This window comes from Phyllopteryx taeniolatus, chromosome 6, assembly GCF_024500385.1.
Source record: "Phyllopteryx taeniolatus isolate TA_2022b chromosome 6, UOR_Ptae_1.2, whole genome shotgun sequence".
Lineage (NCBI taxonomy): Eukaryota > Metazoa > Chordata > Actinopteri > Syngnathiformes > Syngnathidae > Phyllopteryx > Phyllopteryx taeniolatus.
In genome coordinates this window covers 8583206-8600049 of record NC_084507.1, presented here as the reverse complement: position 1 = coordinate 8600049, position 16844 = coordinate 8583206, and the positions used below count along the sequence as shown (strand labels likewise).

The 16844-nt window shown below is 42.8% G+C and overlaps 1 pseudogene; it reads right to left on the bottom strand.

The window, feature by feature from the left end:
• The window catches only part of LOC133479405 (serine/threonine-protein kinase ULK4-like), a 76548-nt pseudogene that overhangs the window by 35420 nt on the left and 24284 nt on the right, over positions 1 to 16844 (bottom strand).

Genomic DNA, 16844 nt, shown 5'->3' with positions numbered 1-16844 from the left:
GCGTGAGAGGGAGAGAGAGAAAGAGAGAGACAGGTATAGAAAAGGGAGGGAAGGTAAAAGCCTATAAGTAGCTTTTTGATGTACAGCGACGCCCGAGAAGTTGTAGCTGGGAGAGCACAGGGAGGAACTGAATGGACCTTTGACCTTGGTTACCTCAGTCATTTTGCATCAAGCAAGAGAAGTTAAAAAGGATCTATGTGTCAATAATGCAGAGCATCTTGTTCCTGCTGAAAAATCAACTGATCCTACATCGCCAGGGGAACTGGCAGCCTATACAGTACGTGAATGCATATGCATCGAATTGTATGGGCACTGCACATTCACAGCTCCAGTGCAACTCAGCGAGGGGTGAAACGGGGGACAACCAGCTAATGAACCATTTGAAGTGCGGGAAAAGTTACAACATACAGCAGCAAAGAAAATGAATGTCCAGGGTACATACATTTATATTATCATTCCCACAGCTGCTGTGCTAGTTAGCGCAAAGGTTACACAAAGTACAACTGCCTTGCCAACAACCAGGCAGCATTTCTTTTGAAGAAAGCCTCTTTTTCAAAATCAGACTGTTTATGATAACACAAATGTGTTGTGTTGGACTATTGGAGTACTTGTGCATCAGAAAGACAATGCTCTTTTCAATATAATCCCGCCAAAGTAATGTATGGTCCAATATGTCAGCCTGATGAGGTAAAGCTTTCATCAGCTTGGTGTGTAATTGTCCAGAGAAATTTGGATTTGGTCTTTTTTTTTATACCTCTTTTGGTTTGGGTGACCAGACTTCTCTTTTTCACTGACACTTTTCCACTGTTTGAGTCTTACAAAATGCATCTGTCTGGGATTTCAGCACTACGCCGTGGCTTATTTAATTACCACCATACACTGACTGTCATTAGCCGGCTTCTCCGTCACTGTTCATGCAGTGGATGATCTACTGTTAGGTACCCCAGGAAACAATTATATTAATCCAGTTTGTTTCATGGACAAAGTTCTTCAGAGAGTAATGATAAAGGATAAATATGATAAAGGATATCAGGAGGGCAGAAAGTTAACTATTTTTTTTTAAGAAACATCCATACATTTTCTGTGCTCATCCTGTTTAGGGTTGTGGTGAATACACCCAGTCAATCTTTTTTAGAAACAGATTTTAAAAATTGTATTTAAGATATGGCTATAAAAGTGACTGAAGGTGTAGTGATGATGTGAGTGTGAACGGTTGTCTCTCTCAATAACTGCCTTGTGATTTACTGGCGACCAGTACAGTATGTGGTTTGCCTCTCGCCCAAGGTCAGCTGGGGCAGGCTACAGAGCTGCAACCCTCAACAGGTTAAGCGACATAGAAAATGGATGGATGGATGGATACATATGGTTTATAGCCAAGGCACATATTTTACAATTGAAAAATCTCACGGCACACCAACAAACAAAAATGTCACAAAAAGTGGATACGTTAATTAATGTATGTACATCCTGCCATCTAATAGAAGAGCATTTATTTGTTCTGTCTGTCACTATGCCTCACTGGCATAAAAAGGTGAACAACGACACATTTTTTCTTGTAAATAAATAATTTTTGGAGCAATTAAGTAAAATTTTATAATTTCCCACGACACACCTGAAGAGCGCACAAGGCACACTAATGTGCCCTGGCAAACTGTTTGAGAATCACTGCTATAAAAACAGTTATTCTTAGATTTGGTAAAAGGCACTGTATCTACTCGATTGTTTTGGCATCAGTGTCTTGTTGAAGGCCACATATACCTCTTATGTTCAAGTCTGATTGGCTAGTAATCATTGCTTTTCTTAGCTGCATAGTGACAGGACTGTTTTTTTTTTTTTATTTAGTTAAAAAAAACATTAGTCCAACATAACGACAACGACACAGTGCCATAAAGTGTCATGCGTTGCTGTACGTTTTCTTACTTTTATGGTGAATAAAGCTTTCATTAGCACACAGTTGTTGTCTGCGAATTATTGGACATAATGATCTGGCGGCGGCACGGTGGCCGACTGGTTAGAGCGTCAGCCTCAGAGTTCTGAGGCCTCACAGTTCAATCCCCGGCCCCGCCTGTGTGGAGTTTGCATGTTCTCCCCGTGCCTGCGTGGGTTTTCTCCGGGCATTCCGGTTTCCACCCACATCCCAAAAACATGCATTAATTGGAGACTCTAAATTGCCCGTAGGCATGACTGTGAGTGCGAATGGTTGTTTGTTTCTATCTGCCATGCGATTGGCTGGCAACCAGTTCAGGGTGTACCCCGCCTCCTGCCCGATGACAGCTGGCATAGGCTCCAGCACGCCCTCGACCCTAGTGAGGAGAAGCCGCTCAGAAAATGGAAGGATGGATGGATAATGATCTGGCGATGAAGCTTCACTTTGTGTCGCTGCTCTTATTCCTCGGCGCCATTTTGTGGTCCCACTGCTGGAAACGGCGTTAGTTTCGTTAGGTTTGGCTATCGACTTGAGGCTAACACTTTTTTTCCTTTCATCATCGTAACATCCTATTTCAGTAATGAAACTATTTCACCACCGAAAATGCACTTTTGGGCCATTTTCAGCGGTGGAAATTTTTCGGTGACTTTGAAATTTGTACTGCTGAACCGAGCAGGCTAGCGTCAATAGGTAAGTGGCGGCCAACACTGTTGTGGAAATGAAAATATCTTTAAGGAGAACCGGCACTTTTGGAGGTGTACATTTTTAATGGAATCGGTCAATTGGACCCGGTTCTAAGTCGGAACCGGTATTCAATTCCCACTCCCTTAGAGACAGTCACTCTGTAGCTCAGTCATCAGAGCAGGGCTCTGAGGAGAGCCGCAGCTCCTCCGCATTGAGATGAGCCAGATGAGGTGGCTCGGACATCTGTTTAGGATGTCTCCTGGACGCCTCCCTAGTTTGGTGTTAGGGCACGTCCCACAGGAAGCAGGCCTCAGGGAAGACCCAAGACACGCTGGAGAGACTATACCTCCCAAATGAGGTGGATGAAGGAAGGGAGAGACTCGGGAGAGGAAGGTCTGGGCTTCTCTGCTTATGTTGCTCCCCCCGTGACCTGAGCCCAAATAAGAGAAAAGAAGATGGCTGGACGGACGGATGGACGGACACTCGGACGGACGGATGGATGGATGGATGACATTAGAACAGTCTCGCTAACACTATCACCAGTGAGCTCTCAAACCGTGGCCGAAGGTGGAATCCAGGCAGATTTACATCTCTTGGTGCGGTTAACACTTGCTGTGCCTTCTTCTTGAGCCTGCTAGTGACAGTCACTCTCTCAAGCGTCTTTAGGTGTTGAGAAATGCGCTTTCATAATAGTCCAGATGGTAGATTTCGCCAAACCAAACTGCTCAACAAGATCAGAAACGTGAATACCATTATAATTTTTAGCTATTATTTCCTTCTTCTTTTTTCCCCAACAGTAACACGTTTAGGCTTACTGCTTTCTAATACCACCATCGCTAGCTGCTTAGAGCAAAAAACAAAAAAAAAAAAAAAAAAAAAAACACGCCCACAATGTGTTACGCCCGCAGCCAATATTGTTTACGCAGTGTGAGAAAAAGCACAAATGAGCCTTTCGTGACCGTGCCAAGACTGTTTGTGAACTAAAAATAGTGCATGAACCAAGGTAATTTAAAAAAAAATATTTTGTTTGTGAGCCTGAATGTTCTTCACCCGGGTCATTTGTGAAGTTCCGCTTCATTTCATAATATAATTTTTCACCTGTGCTGACAGCAGAGTATTAGCGTATGTGCGTTGTCCTTTATCAGTGTCAAAAGCAATAGAAGTGTTTTGGCTCTGGTTACACACATTCCTACAAAAATAAACACATATAGAGACACATGAGTACGTTTTCACGGAATACAAATACCTGTTGTATATAAACAAGTTGACTAGTAAACTACAGAATGTGTTGTAATTGCAGCCAAAATTATAAACTAAATACAAACATTAAAATATTAATGAAGGTAAATGTGAAATGTAAAGTGTGTGTGTGTGTGTATATATATATATATATATATATATATATATGTGTGTGTGTGTGTGTGTGTGTGTGTGTGTGTGTGTGTGTGTGTGTGTGAGTGTGTGTGTGTGTGTGTGTGTGTGTGTGTGTGTGTGTATACATACCAACAAAAGACTGGGAAAGTTAAGGAATGCTCAAAAAACACATGTTTGGAACATTCCACAGGTGAACAGGTTAATTGGAAACAGGTGAGTGTCATGATTGGGTATAAAAGGAGCATCCCCGGAAAGCTCAGTTGTTCACAAGCAACCACTTCTTCAACAACTACATGAGCAAATAATTCAACAATATAAGAAAAAAATTTCTCAATGTACAATTGCAAGGAATTTAGGGATTTTCTCACCTAAGGTCCATAATATCTTAAAAAGATTCAGAGAATCTGGAGCAATTTCTGCATGTAAGTGGCAAGGCCGAAAACCAGCATTGAATGCCTGTGACCTTCGATCCCTCAGGTGGCACTGCATTAAAAACCGGCATCATTGTGTAAGGAATATTGCCACGTGGGCTCAGAAACACTTGAAAACCATTGTCAGCTAACACAGTTCGTTCCTACATCTATAAATGCAAATTACAACTCTACCATGCAAAGCAAAAACCATATAGCCACAGCACACAGAAATGCCACCAGCTTCTCTGGGCCAGGGCTCATCTTGAGATCGACTGACACAAAGTGGAAAAGTATTCTGTGGTCTGAATGAGTCCACATTTCAAATTTATTTTTGGAAATCATGGATGTCGTGTCCTCCGGGACAAATAGGAAAAGGACAATAAGGACTGTTATAAACCCAAAGTGCAAAAGCCAGCATCTGCGATGGTATGGGGGTGTGTTTAATGCCCATGGCATGGGCAATTTCCACATCTGTGAAGGCACCCTTAATGCTGAAAAGTACATACAGGTTTTGGAAGAACATATGTTGCCATCCAAGCAACATCTTTTTCAGGGACATCCCTGTTTATTACAGCAAGACAATGCCAAGCCACATTTTGCCCGTGTTAAAACAGTGTGGCATGGTTGTAACAGAGTGCAAGTACTAGACTGAACCTGCCAGCAGTCCAGACCTGTCTCCCACTGAAAATGTGTGGCACATTATAAAGCGCAAAATCCGACAAAGGAGACCCCGGGCTGTTGAGCAACTGAAGTTGTACATCAAGGAAAAATAGGACAGAATTCCACCTACAAACACTTCAACAATTTGTATCCTTAGGTACCAAATGCTTATTGAGTGCTGTTATAAAGTTTTAACATTAAATATCTTGTTTTTGTAGTGTATTCAATTGAATATACAGTAGGTTGAAAAGGATTTGCAAATCATTGTATTCTGTTTTTATTTACGTTATACACAACATCCCAACTTCATTGGAATTGGGGTTTGTATATACTGTATATGTACAGTGGCGGTAATTGACGTGCGAAATGTTGTTGGCAATGCGCAGGGGTAGGGTTTTTTTAGATGGACTATATTACCGACACAACCCCCCGCCATTCAAGCCAGCACTGCTACTGTGTACACAGTGTAGATATAACATTATGAAACATGTCAACTACTGGCCTGAAGCTTTATATTATCAAAACTTTTATGCCCACAGCTACTGAAGAGATCCACTCACTCAGCATAAACCCAGGCAATAACTGCTTGGAAAGAATTTTGCTGGCCAACCCTATTATGACAATCGCCAGCACCATGCAAGATTGTGTGTGTGTGCGTGTGTGTGAGTACACGTGTGCATGCAATTTGTTTTTATGGTGCGAGAACCCTGAGTTAATTAATTAGAAAGCCCAGTAATGTGTGCCGAGCTGATAAGTCCCTCCCCACTACCCATAATGCTTTGCTGAGGTAGAACACTGCAGCACATCCACTCAGCCAATTAGCCCAGATAGCGACACGCACTGTATATTAGTGTAATGTGCACATGCGACATGCACGCACTTTCTTACACACACACACACGCGCGCGCACGCACACACACACGTATAAACACACACAGCAACAGACTGTGTTCTGTGTAAACAAACTCATGGACTGTCTGTCTTTGTGCCAAGGGAGAGGAGAGGGGAGAGGGAAAAGGGTGAATGCATATCAGTGTATAATTAGAGCAGAGTTGAAGAACTAAGTTTGTATTCTGGTGTTAAATTGGAAATGCTCAATGCAAATAAATTCAGTTCAGAGTCAATTACCAATGCTAGGCTCAGAGTTAAAAACCTTAAAATCAATTTCAGCCCCTCCGCCTTACCCAGATTAACGCTTCACATGCACATATGATAGTCTGTCTCATAAAAAATTAAATAAGTGAGTGCTGACAGACATTTAGTTTGTGCACAGTTCATTACTGGTGCAGTTCAACATTAGTTCATTATACGTACAGAATGACAATGAGGCAGGAAGAAAGAAAATCACGAAGTGAAGATTGTGAAAATGTTTTGGTTGGTTTCTTGTGTTATGTTGTTATTTAGGAATTTATTGCTTGCAGACCAATAGTTCACACTGAAGACACATAATTAAATATATTAATAATCAAATTTGCTTAATATGTGATGTGGACATTGCTGGCATCCGGCAGAATCCTTGTATTTCCAGAATCACTTTTCAGGAAAAGAAATGCTTGTGGAGCAATTAATACTGACTCGTCGAAGAGATTAAGCCATTTTCAACACTTTAGAGTGGTCAATAATTTGTGAAGATAACAGACCCACATGAGGACTGACCAATATTTGTAAAAAAAAGTATGAAATTTACCAAATTGGGACATACTGTAGGAGGTTTCCACCTGACAGTGATTTTTTTTTTTGCTTGCTATTTTGTAATTCATCTCTGCGTCATTTGGTACACTTACATTGATCTGTGATATGTTGTGTTAAGTGGATACATGAATTGAGCAAGGCAGTCCCCATGGCAGTGAGCAGGTGCTGATGGACCTTGGGCCATGCTCCATTCAGAGCCTCGAAGATGGCTCCAGGTCCACAGGTCTCCATCACTGCCAAAAAGACTGGGGACTCCCCGAGTTAGCTGAGAGAGTGCCTGGCCACAACAGAGACGACAGACAAACACAGACATAATCCATCCATCCATTTTCTTTACCGCTTATCCTCGCTAGGGTCGCAGGCTGCTGGAGCCTATCCCAGCTATCTTTGGGCGGAAGGCGGGGTACACTCTGAACCGGTCACCAGCCAATCGCAGGGCACATAGAAACAAATTTGAAACCCGGTCCCCAGAACTGTGAGGCAGATGTGCTAAACAGTCATCCACCACGCCGACATAATCCAATGAATAAATAATATCATTGCATTTATTGGATTTGAAATTGAGAATTCAGAACCTCAGTGAGAATACTAAGTCGTCCACATAACTACTTAGGAAATTAAATAAGGACACAAACCAATTTTTAGATGATGATTAGACTCACCTCTCGTTAAATTCTTGTAAATTACAATTTCTAATATAAAGTCAAGCTTTGCTAGATTTTCATGTGTATGCATTTTTGCAAAATTCTATTGATTCATGATAAAATGTACAATTTGTGTGTGCATATTGACGGATCTTTGTGGGAGTATTTTTGTAGTATGATACAACACAAAAACGTCCCACGGCTGGTGGAGGGGTCAATAGTGTTGGTACAGTGCGAGCTGGGCAGCGACTGAAGAAGGGGACCAAGTTGTTGTTGGTAGTGCTGGTGGGGGGTGGTGGAGTGGGGGGGGGGGGGGGGTGTTGCAGTGCCAACCGAGCCACAGTCACTACACATACATACAAAGGAAGTAGAACAAATTAACTCAGAAATTAAGTTGTGTGTAATAATGTAAAATGACACAGGGAAAAAATGATTGCTCTGGTGTGATTTTGGCCCATTCTTCCACACAAGCAGTCTTCAAATCTTGAAGGTTCCGTGGGCTTCTTTTATGGACCTTGAGTTTAAGTTATTTCCATAGATTTTCGATATTCTTTGCACTCCTTTGTAAGAAATCTTGCGAGGAGCACCTGATCGAGTCAAATCTATGGTGGTATCATTGGCTTCCCACTTACATATTATGGCTCCAACTGTGCTCACTGGAACATTCAGAAGTTTAGATATGCGCCTGTAACCAATGCCATTATGTTTTGCAACAATTAGTTGGCGATGGTCTTGAGACAGCTCTCTGCTCTTACCCATCATGACATGTGTCTTGACTCACACCTTGGCAATGAGACCATTTTGTAGGCCATCAATTAGGACTGAGCCAGCTGATATTCATTTGTACTGACAAGGGTCTGGATTGCTGTTTGATTATTGATAGATTTTAGGCATTGTCTTGGCTTTCCATGCCCTTTTGCACCTCCCTTTCTTCATGTGTTCAATACTTTGGGTGGCTGTGGCTCAGTCCTGGAAGGGTCACTGGTCTGAATCCCAGCTACGACTGTCCGCATGTCAAAGTGTCCTTGGGCAAGACACTGAACCCTAATTTGCTCCCAGTGGGCCTGGCAGCGCCTTGCATGGCAGCAATCGTCCATTGGTGGGAAATGTGTGTGTGAGTTGGTGAATGCGAGGCAAATCTCATCCACCCACGGGCCCTGCCACCGAGGAGCTTTTTAACCACCTCGGTGACCTCAACCCCAGAGATAGGGGAGCGCGCCACAGAAACCCCAGACTCTGCTTCCTCATGGGAAGGCATGTCGGTGAAATTGAGGAGGTCTTCAAAGTATTCTCCCCACCGACTCACAACGTCCTGAGTTGAGGTCAGCAGCGCCCCATCCCCGCTATACAGTGTTGATGGTGCACTGCTTCCCCCTCCTGAGACGCCGGATGGTGGACCAGAATTTCCTCCTTCTTAAAAAGGGGGGCCTACCACTCCAGTCTGCCAATCTAGAGGCAGTGTCCCCAATGTTCACGCGATGTTGCAGAGGCGTGTCAACCAGGACAGCCCCACAACATCCAGAGCCTTTAGGAACTCCGGGCAAATCTCATCCACCCCCGGGGTCTTGCCACCGAGGATGTTGTGGGTGTGTGTGTGCCTGATTTATTTTGCTCAGACAATGGGCTCAGACTAATAAAATCCCAGAGGCAAAAGAAATTAGTTTTTCCAGGAGCGTCACTGCAGAGAAAGATGGGAAAGAGCGGAGCAATGATTATCTGTCAGGTTATTAATGTGTTTCACTGTGTTACATCACTTAAACACGACTCAGCCTATTCAAAAACACACCGTTAATTGCCTTGTGTTGCGAAACTTCATTCTAAAGGCTCAAAAATAATTTTGCAGAAGAAATGTATAATCGCAATCCTGACACATAGTGGAAAATGACAGAGTGCCATTGTTATAACCATTCATTGTAACATTTTATTTATTCTATGCATATGTTTATGGCGAGTTTTAATTTATGCATTTGAACCCCAATGCTGCTATCCATCTGTGTGTCTTAAGTTATTGTTTTGATAAACTTCAACTGAATATGCTGCTTCTCTTTCTAGTTATTCCAATGCCCAGAGGCATTATCAACTCTGGCTGGAGCATATGGTGAAACAGCATAGCGGATTATGTGGACCACAATGAAATGTTGCAATAGATGTTATGATACACATTTAACAAAAACTTAAAAAAATACTGGACTGTACTATGCTGGGAAACCATTCATGTTAACTTAAGAAAAGCTCAGATTTCTGACCCATTTCTGAGCTCTGTGGAGTTACACTTTACATAAAAAACATTACCCCTAATTAATGTGCTTACACATATAATATATGGGAACATGTTTTGGAACACACAATGTCAAATCAATAATCAATCAAGGATTGGGCGAGGCCACTGTTGCCAATTTGTGGGAACAGTTTGTGTAAGGCCCTTTTTATGGCTGCAACATGACATGACATTGCAAAAAGTCCCATTAAAGCATGGTTGGACACGTTCACTGTGAAAGAACTTGACAGTCCTGACCTCAAACCCCATCAAACACCTTTGAAATGAACTAGAAGAAATTGTGAGGCAGGAGCTCTCTTAAGCAATAACATCTGACATTTAACAATGCCTCAGTGGTAAGGCTGTGATCCATCTTAATTTAGACACGGCACAACTGATTCAACAACCAACTTATTAAGCCAATAAAGTCCATCACGTTGTGTAACCAACACTGAGGGGCTACGCACCACGACAACATAATAATTCCACTGACACCCCTCTGGGAGCCAGCAGAATGGTCTTTTCCAGCATTCTGCTGGGCCGCCCGGGCCAGTTCACTAATGAGCCCACGGGGGAGAAACTACCATCTATGTGTTTAATAGACTGTTTCCCTGCCAGGAACTATAAAAGAAAAGCAGAATGACACAAAGAAAGAAAGAAAGAACGTTGGAGATATTCTTACATGAGAAAAAGAAGTGGCTCATGCAAGAAAACCTCTTCTATTGAGAAACAAGGGAATCATTCTCATTATATCTCTCAGTATGATTTCATCAGCCATGAAACTTGCCTCATCATTTCATACTTAGAACTAACATCTCTAGAGCATTAACTTATTTATATTCACCTATTAGCCAGCGTGGTGAAAGAGTAGTTAGCAAGGCTGCATCACAGTTCTGAGGTTGGGGGTTTGAATCTGGGCTCTGGCCTTCCTGTATGGAATTCTCCCCATGCTTGCATGTGTTTTCTCCGGATACTACGGCTAACTCCCACATCTCTAAAATATGCATGTTATGTTAATTGAAGACTAAATTGCCCATATAGTGTGAATGTGAGCCTAAATGCTTGTTTGTCAAGAGCAAGGGTTAAAAAAAAAAGTTTAAATCCACTGTAACAGCTTTAACATTTAATTCAGTGATTCTTTCGTGTACCACTCGAGGGGGACTGCAGACTAGTACTAGTAAAACACTTTGAGAATCACTGGTCTAGAGTATACAGTATGTGCTCCGCGATTGAATGGCGACCAGTCCAAGGCGTATCCCGCTACTCGCCCAAAGTTAGCTGGGATAGGCTCCAGCTCCCTCTCCTTGAGCCGTCACCTTATCGTGGTGGAGTGGTTTGTGTGTCCCAATGATCCTAGGAGCTAAGTTGTCTGGGGCTTTACGCCCCTGGTAGGGTCACCAATGGCAAACAGGTCCTAGGTGAGGGACTAGACAAAGCACGGCTCCAAAAAACCCTATGAAGAACAAAATATATCGATCTAGGTTTCCTTTGCCCGGACACGGGTCACCGGGGCCCCCCTCTGGAGCCAGGCCTCGCGGTGGGGCTCTAAGGCGAGCGCCTGGTGGCCGGGCCTGCACCCATGGGGCCCGGTCAGGCACAGCCCGAAAGGGTAACGTGGGTCCCCCTTCCCATGGGCTCACCACCTGTGGGAGGGGCCATAGGGGTCGGGTGTAGTGTGAGCTCGGCGGTGGCCGAATGCGGGGACCTTGGCGATCCGATCCCCGGCTACAGAAGCTGGCTCTAGGGATGTGGAATGTCACCTCTCTGGCAGGGAAGGAGCCTGAGCTGGTGTGTGAGATCATATATTTTTGCCACAGAACTCATCATCATTTAAATACAACCGTAAATTTGTTTGATAAAATAACACTGGGCGGCACGGAGAGCAACTGGTTAGCATATCTGCCTCACAGTTCTGAGGACCCGGGTTCAAATCCGGCCTCGCCTGTGGAGCTTGCATGGGTTTTCTCTGGGTACTCCGATTTCCTCCCACATCCCAAGTATGGTAGGTTCATTGAGGACTCTACATTCTCCATAGTTGTGAATGTGAGTGTGAATGGTCGTTTGTTTATATGTGCCCTGCGATTGGCTGGTGACCAGTTCAGGGTGTACACCGCCTCTCGCCAAAAGTTAGCTGGGATAGGCTCCAGCAAACCTGAGACCCTCGTGAGGATAACTGGTGCGGAAAATGGATGGATGGAAAATAACACTGCTTTAGTAGTCATTTGTTTTCTACTAATTACAGTGCTTTCCGAATGACTCCTTGTGAGAACAAGCCTAGATGTTTGTGACTGTTTCCTAGAGAGAGTGATCCTAAAAGATCTGTTCTAAAAAGTTTTTTAAAAAGCCCAGCTCAGTGTGTGCAAACATGCAATTAATTGTGCTTCTCTGAATCTGCATCTCATTCATGTAAATTGGTTGAGATAAAAAGAGAGGAACACGCAGGTAGCTTTAGAACAAAAAGTGAAGTATTTTGTATTTTGTTGTGGGCACTTTTAATTACCTCTCATTAATTTCAAACCTTCAGTCCAGATTGTGGAGAATGCATACCTTAATTAAAGTCACAAAAATTAATTTTTATTTCATTGTGCGCAAGCAGGAATAAAACAATTTGCGCTTTAGTTTCATTTACTTTCGGTTTACCTTGTTTCTTTTGTTTGTTTGTTTGTTTTTTAGTATTTTGTCAGATTTCACAAGGACAAACTGGCTTATTGGCAGTGTTGACAGATTTACACACTTTTTGAACGTCTGCCTAATAAAGTAGGTAAAACTCAGAGTGGGGACAGTGCTGTCGATCGCATTGTACTGTAGATTTATATACCAACATCTTTGCACCTGGCCTCAGAGTCTTCACGCAGAGGGAGACACATCACAGCAAAGCCACAATATATGACTTGATGTCAGGCTTGTGTGTATGCCCGTGCACGCACAATCGTATATGCCTGATGTGGTTTCCCTCTGTAATTACAGTCCTTTGGAATGTAGCCCACCTGGTTTTGAATGTGCCACTATGGCAGCAACACAGACACCATCTATCATCCTCAGACATCACATCTAAAACACCTAATATCCTCAAAGAAATAGAGAGACAGCGGAAGGAAAGCTCAGAGAGCAACAGGAAGAGGAGCATACAGACAGATGGGAAAAATGCCAAACACACATTGTATATACAGGTACAAGAGAGAGAGGTCTATGAAAAGAGTATTGAACCATTTGACCCTAAAACAGATCATCTTAAGGCTGGTGCATAGTGATTTAAAACATCTTAACTGATTTTTTTAATTTGACAGACCCAACACCTGACAATGAAAAATCAGCATGTGTGTGCTTACTCATTTATCGTGTGCGTGTACCAACAAAGCACAATAGATAAAGTCTCCCTTGAAAATATCGAGTCTCCTCCACAAAACCAGATGTCTGTCATAGTACCAAGTCTGACCTGTGAGAGGCGGCATGGTGCCACAGAGTATCCGACAGCTAGAAAATGTAAAGAAGAAAGAGCACTAGTAAAATGAGAAATACTGTAAAGGAAAGTGTCATCTTATTTGGTACCGACATTGTGGTTGTAAACTGTTTGCCTACTTATATTGATTGTGGTGAATGACTTGTGGGCTGCATTATACAAACACTGAACATAAGCAGTTGCTCGCTTCTTACTTGGCTATCATTCCGTTTTACGTCACAATTGCGTCTAAGGCTCGGCCAAACTCAATTTGACCACACAGATAAGTATTTGTGATCGTTATTATTGAAGATGTTGAACATATACAAGTGTCAGCCCTGACAACTTTTCGAGCAGATTGGAGAGGAAGAATCCCTCCAAACACACCCCACACTTCAGGATCATCGGTCTGAATTTTTTTTTTAGACAAATCCAATAATCATGCCTTTGCTGATTGTAATCGAATCGGAAGGGAGCAATCAAGCTTATCCATCCATCAATTTTCTGAGCCGCTTCTCCTCACTGGGGTCGCGGACATGCTGGAGCCTATCCCAGCTATCATCGGGCAGGAGGCGGGGTACACCCTGAACTGATTGCCAGCCAATCGCAGGGCACATACAAACAAACCACCATTCGCACTCACATTCACATTAAGCCAAATTATCAGCATGTACCAGTACAGATATGTGAGTCTCGTATGAATAGTGGCTTTCCAGGACATCACATAATGAGTGTATGTCCACTAACCTCTCATGTAATGTGTGCACAATCTCATATATGCAGAACCTACTTCCACATTCAGCAAGACAGGTAAAAGTACTTCCTGTTCGCTCAGGTGAATGGAGAAGGGGACCGTTTCAAAGCACCTGTAGGAAGCATACTACTACTAGTAATCCATCCATCCATTTTCCGTACCGCTTATCCTCATTAGGGTCGCAGGCATGTTGGAGCCTATCCCAGCTGACTCTGGGCGAGAGGTGGAGTACACCTTGAAATATATATATAGTACTTACTGAGGTAGAGGGGACATTACAAATTAAAAGTTTTGTTTTCAGGTACATCTGTTGAATTTTAGTATGAGTGATCCATAGTGTCAAGATTACTAAAGCTGGTGAATCGTTTTTTAATTATTAAGCGGGATATGTGATAGTTTACAATCTAAATAAGGTAACCAAAATATTCAAAGAAATAATTCTCAGCATGATGCAGCAGTGTTCTTCAACACAACAAACTACAACCACAATAATGATCATGTTGAATGTTTATGCACCTTTTGTATTGCAGCTCATGAGACGTGCAGGTGTACCTAATATTATGGCTGACGAGTGCCTACAAATTACATGTGTTGTAGGCAACATTTTAGCATTTTAATGGTGGGATTATGTTTATTGCACTGATGACGATGTACATACGGCTTCCTTTGCAGAATATAGCAGTAAATCATAATTGACTCACCACTTATGAATGTGTACAGCGCACACGCACACACACACACACACACACACAACCTTTTCATTAGACAGCAGAGGCAGCATTTGCGACTCATAAACAATTTCCTACACCTTGAGTGTGGCCTGGAAACCTGCATTTCACTCCATACAACCCCCTCTCCAATCCACGTAGAACTCTCTGTGACTCCCTGCCATCTCCTCCTCCTCTCCCAGTACACTGATCCTTCTTCCTCTTCCCTGTCACTCCCTGCCATTCCCCTTTCCGCTGGTAAAACCACCATGTACTCTTTGGATGGGTGGCCTTCGAGCACAACAATACCTCACCTCTCTCCAGTGCTTTATTTATAAATGAGGAAAACTCTAAACAGCAGTGGGGTGGCGTGGGGGGTGATATAGTGGGTCAAAGAATTCATCAAAACCACAATGCCTGAAGCGCATTAGACAAGGCCTTGGCACTGTATCTCATTACTGTCATGTACTTAATACTGTGTGGCACTGGAATTGTGTTCAATACAGTAAATCTTTTTCGCCTAAGACATATGAACAAGAGACACTCTAAACAAATACTGTATCCATGAAATGCACACAGCTTTACTGTCTTCATTTTAAAAGAATCTATCAACTTAATTAGGTTAGCACTCATATACTATATCATACACTCATGGGCTTCAACATTAGGCACACCATCTCTATCTATTGAGAGCCTAAAAAAAGTGCTATAATTCTCCCTTTACCAAAATAATAATGCTCAGTTTAGATTGACACTATGACACTTTTTCACACCTGGATTTGAGGATCGTCTGCCATTACTCCTTGCAGATCCTTCCCAGTTCTGTCAGGTTGGATGGTGAACGTTGGTGGACAGCCATTTTCAGGTCTCTCCAGAGATGCCCAATCGGGTTTAAGTCAGGACTCTGGCTGGGTCATTCAAGAACAGTCACAGAGTTGTTCTGAAGCCAAGCCTTGGTTATTTTAGCTGTATGCTTAGGGTCATTGTCTTGTTGGATGGAGAACCTTCGGCCCAGTCTGAGGTCCTGAGCACTCTGGAGAAGGTTTCCGCCCATATCTCTGTACCCTGAAATATAACAAAGAATGAAAAATTTAAGAGGGTCTGAATACTTTCCTTACCCACTGTAGAGCCCTAAGATTCTAAATTACCTATAGCTGTGAATGTGAGTGTGAATGCTTGTTTATCTATGTGCCCTGCGATTCGCTGGCGACCAGTCCAGGGTGTATGCCACCTCTCGCCAGTCTGGGATAGACTCCAACTAGCCTGCGATATTGTACAGGATAAACAGAAGAACATGAATGACTCAATGAATAAATGTATTTTCATGGGAAAACTCTCTCACCAATGTGGGAGAAAGAGACATGATGGATGGAGGGTTGAAGAAGCTGAGAGGGAGAGAAATAAAGAAAAGAGAAGTTGGGTCGGAAGATGAGGGTCTGGTCCCTACAACTGTGTGTGCGTGCGTGTGTGTGTGTGTGTGTGTGTGTGTGTGTGTGTGCTCAGCATCCTCTCACAGTTCAATCATGATAAATAAGTCAACCTCCCCTCTCCTCGCATCAACCCTTCTCTGCTCCTGTCACCCCCCTCATCTACCTCCACCCCCGTCCCAGTGGTAATGAAGCAACAGTAGATTTAAGCTGGTAACTGTGCAGACCAGAGTTTCATCTATATTCATTCTGCTGTGGTGGGCCACCCTGGTAAGACCCCTTTTACCTCTGCGATACAGAACAATATCCGTACTGCCTTCTGTACTCTCGATCTGCCCGTTGTTTCCTCAGTCACATGTGTCTCAAAATAATAAATAATCATATGAATGCATCATCTATCTATCTATCTATCTATCTATCTATCTATCTATCTATCTATCTATCTATCTATCTATCTATCTATCTATCTATCTATCTATCTATCTATCTATCTATCTATCCATCCATCCATCCATCCATCCATCCATCCATCCATCCATCCATCTTAAATGTACTCATACGAACCAAAGAATAATACACCCGTAGCATCCAAACAGTGATATTTTCTCTGTGGATAACATACGTTATTGTTGTGGTACAGGTCATTTTTGTTTTTAGTTGAGTAAACAAGTTTCAATTAAGCTGGATTCATTTTTATGTCAAAGATATAGGAAGGGTAACATCAAATACTAGACGGGATGAGATAGAGAGCACTCGGAGCACAAAAGGAAAGTAAAAAGGAGGGCAAAAATGAAATAAATCTCAATATTTTTGCCTGTGCCATCTACTGTATATCTGTCTGGGGACCCTAATTGCTGCTGAGGTCA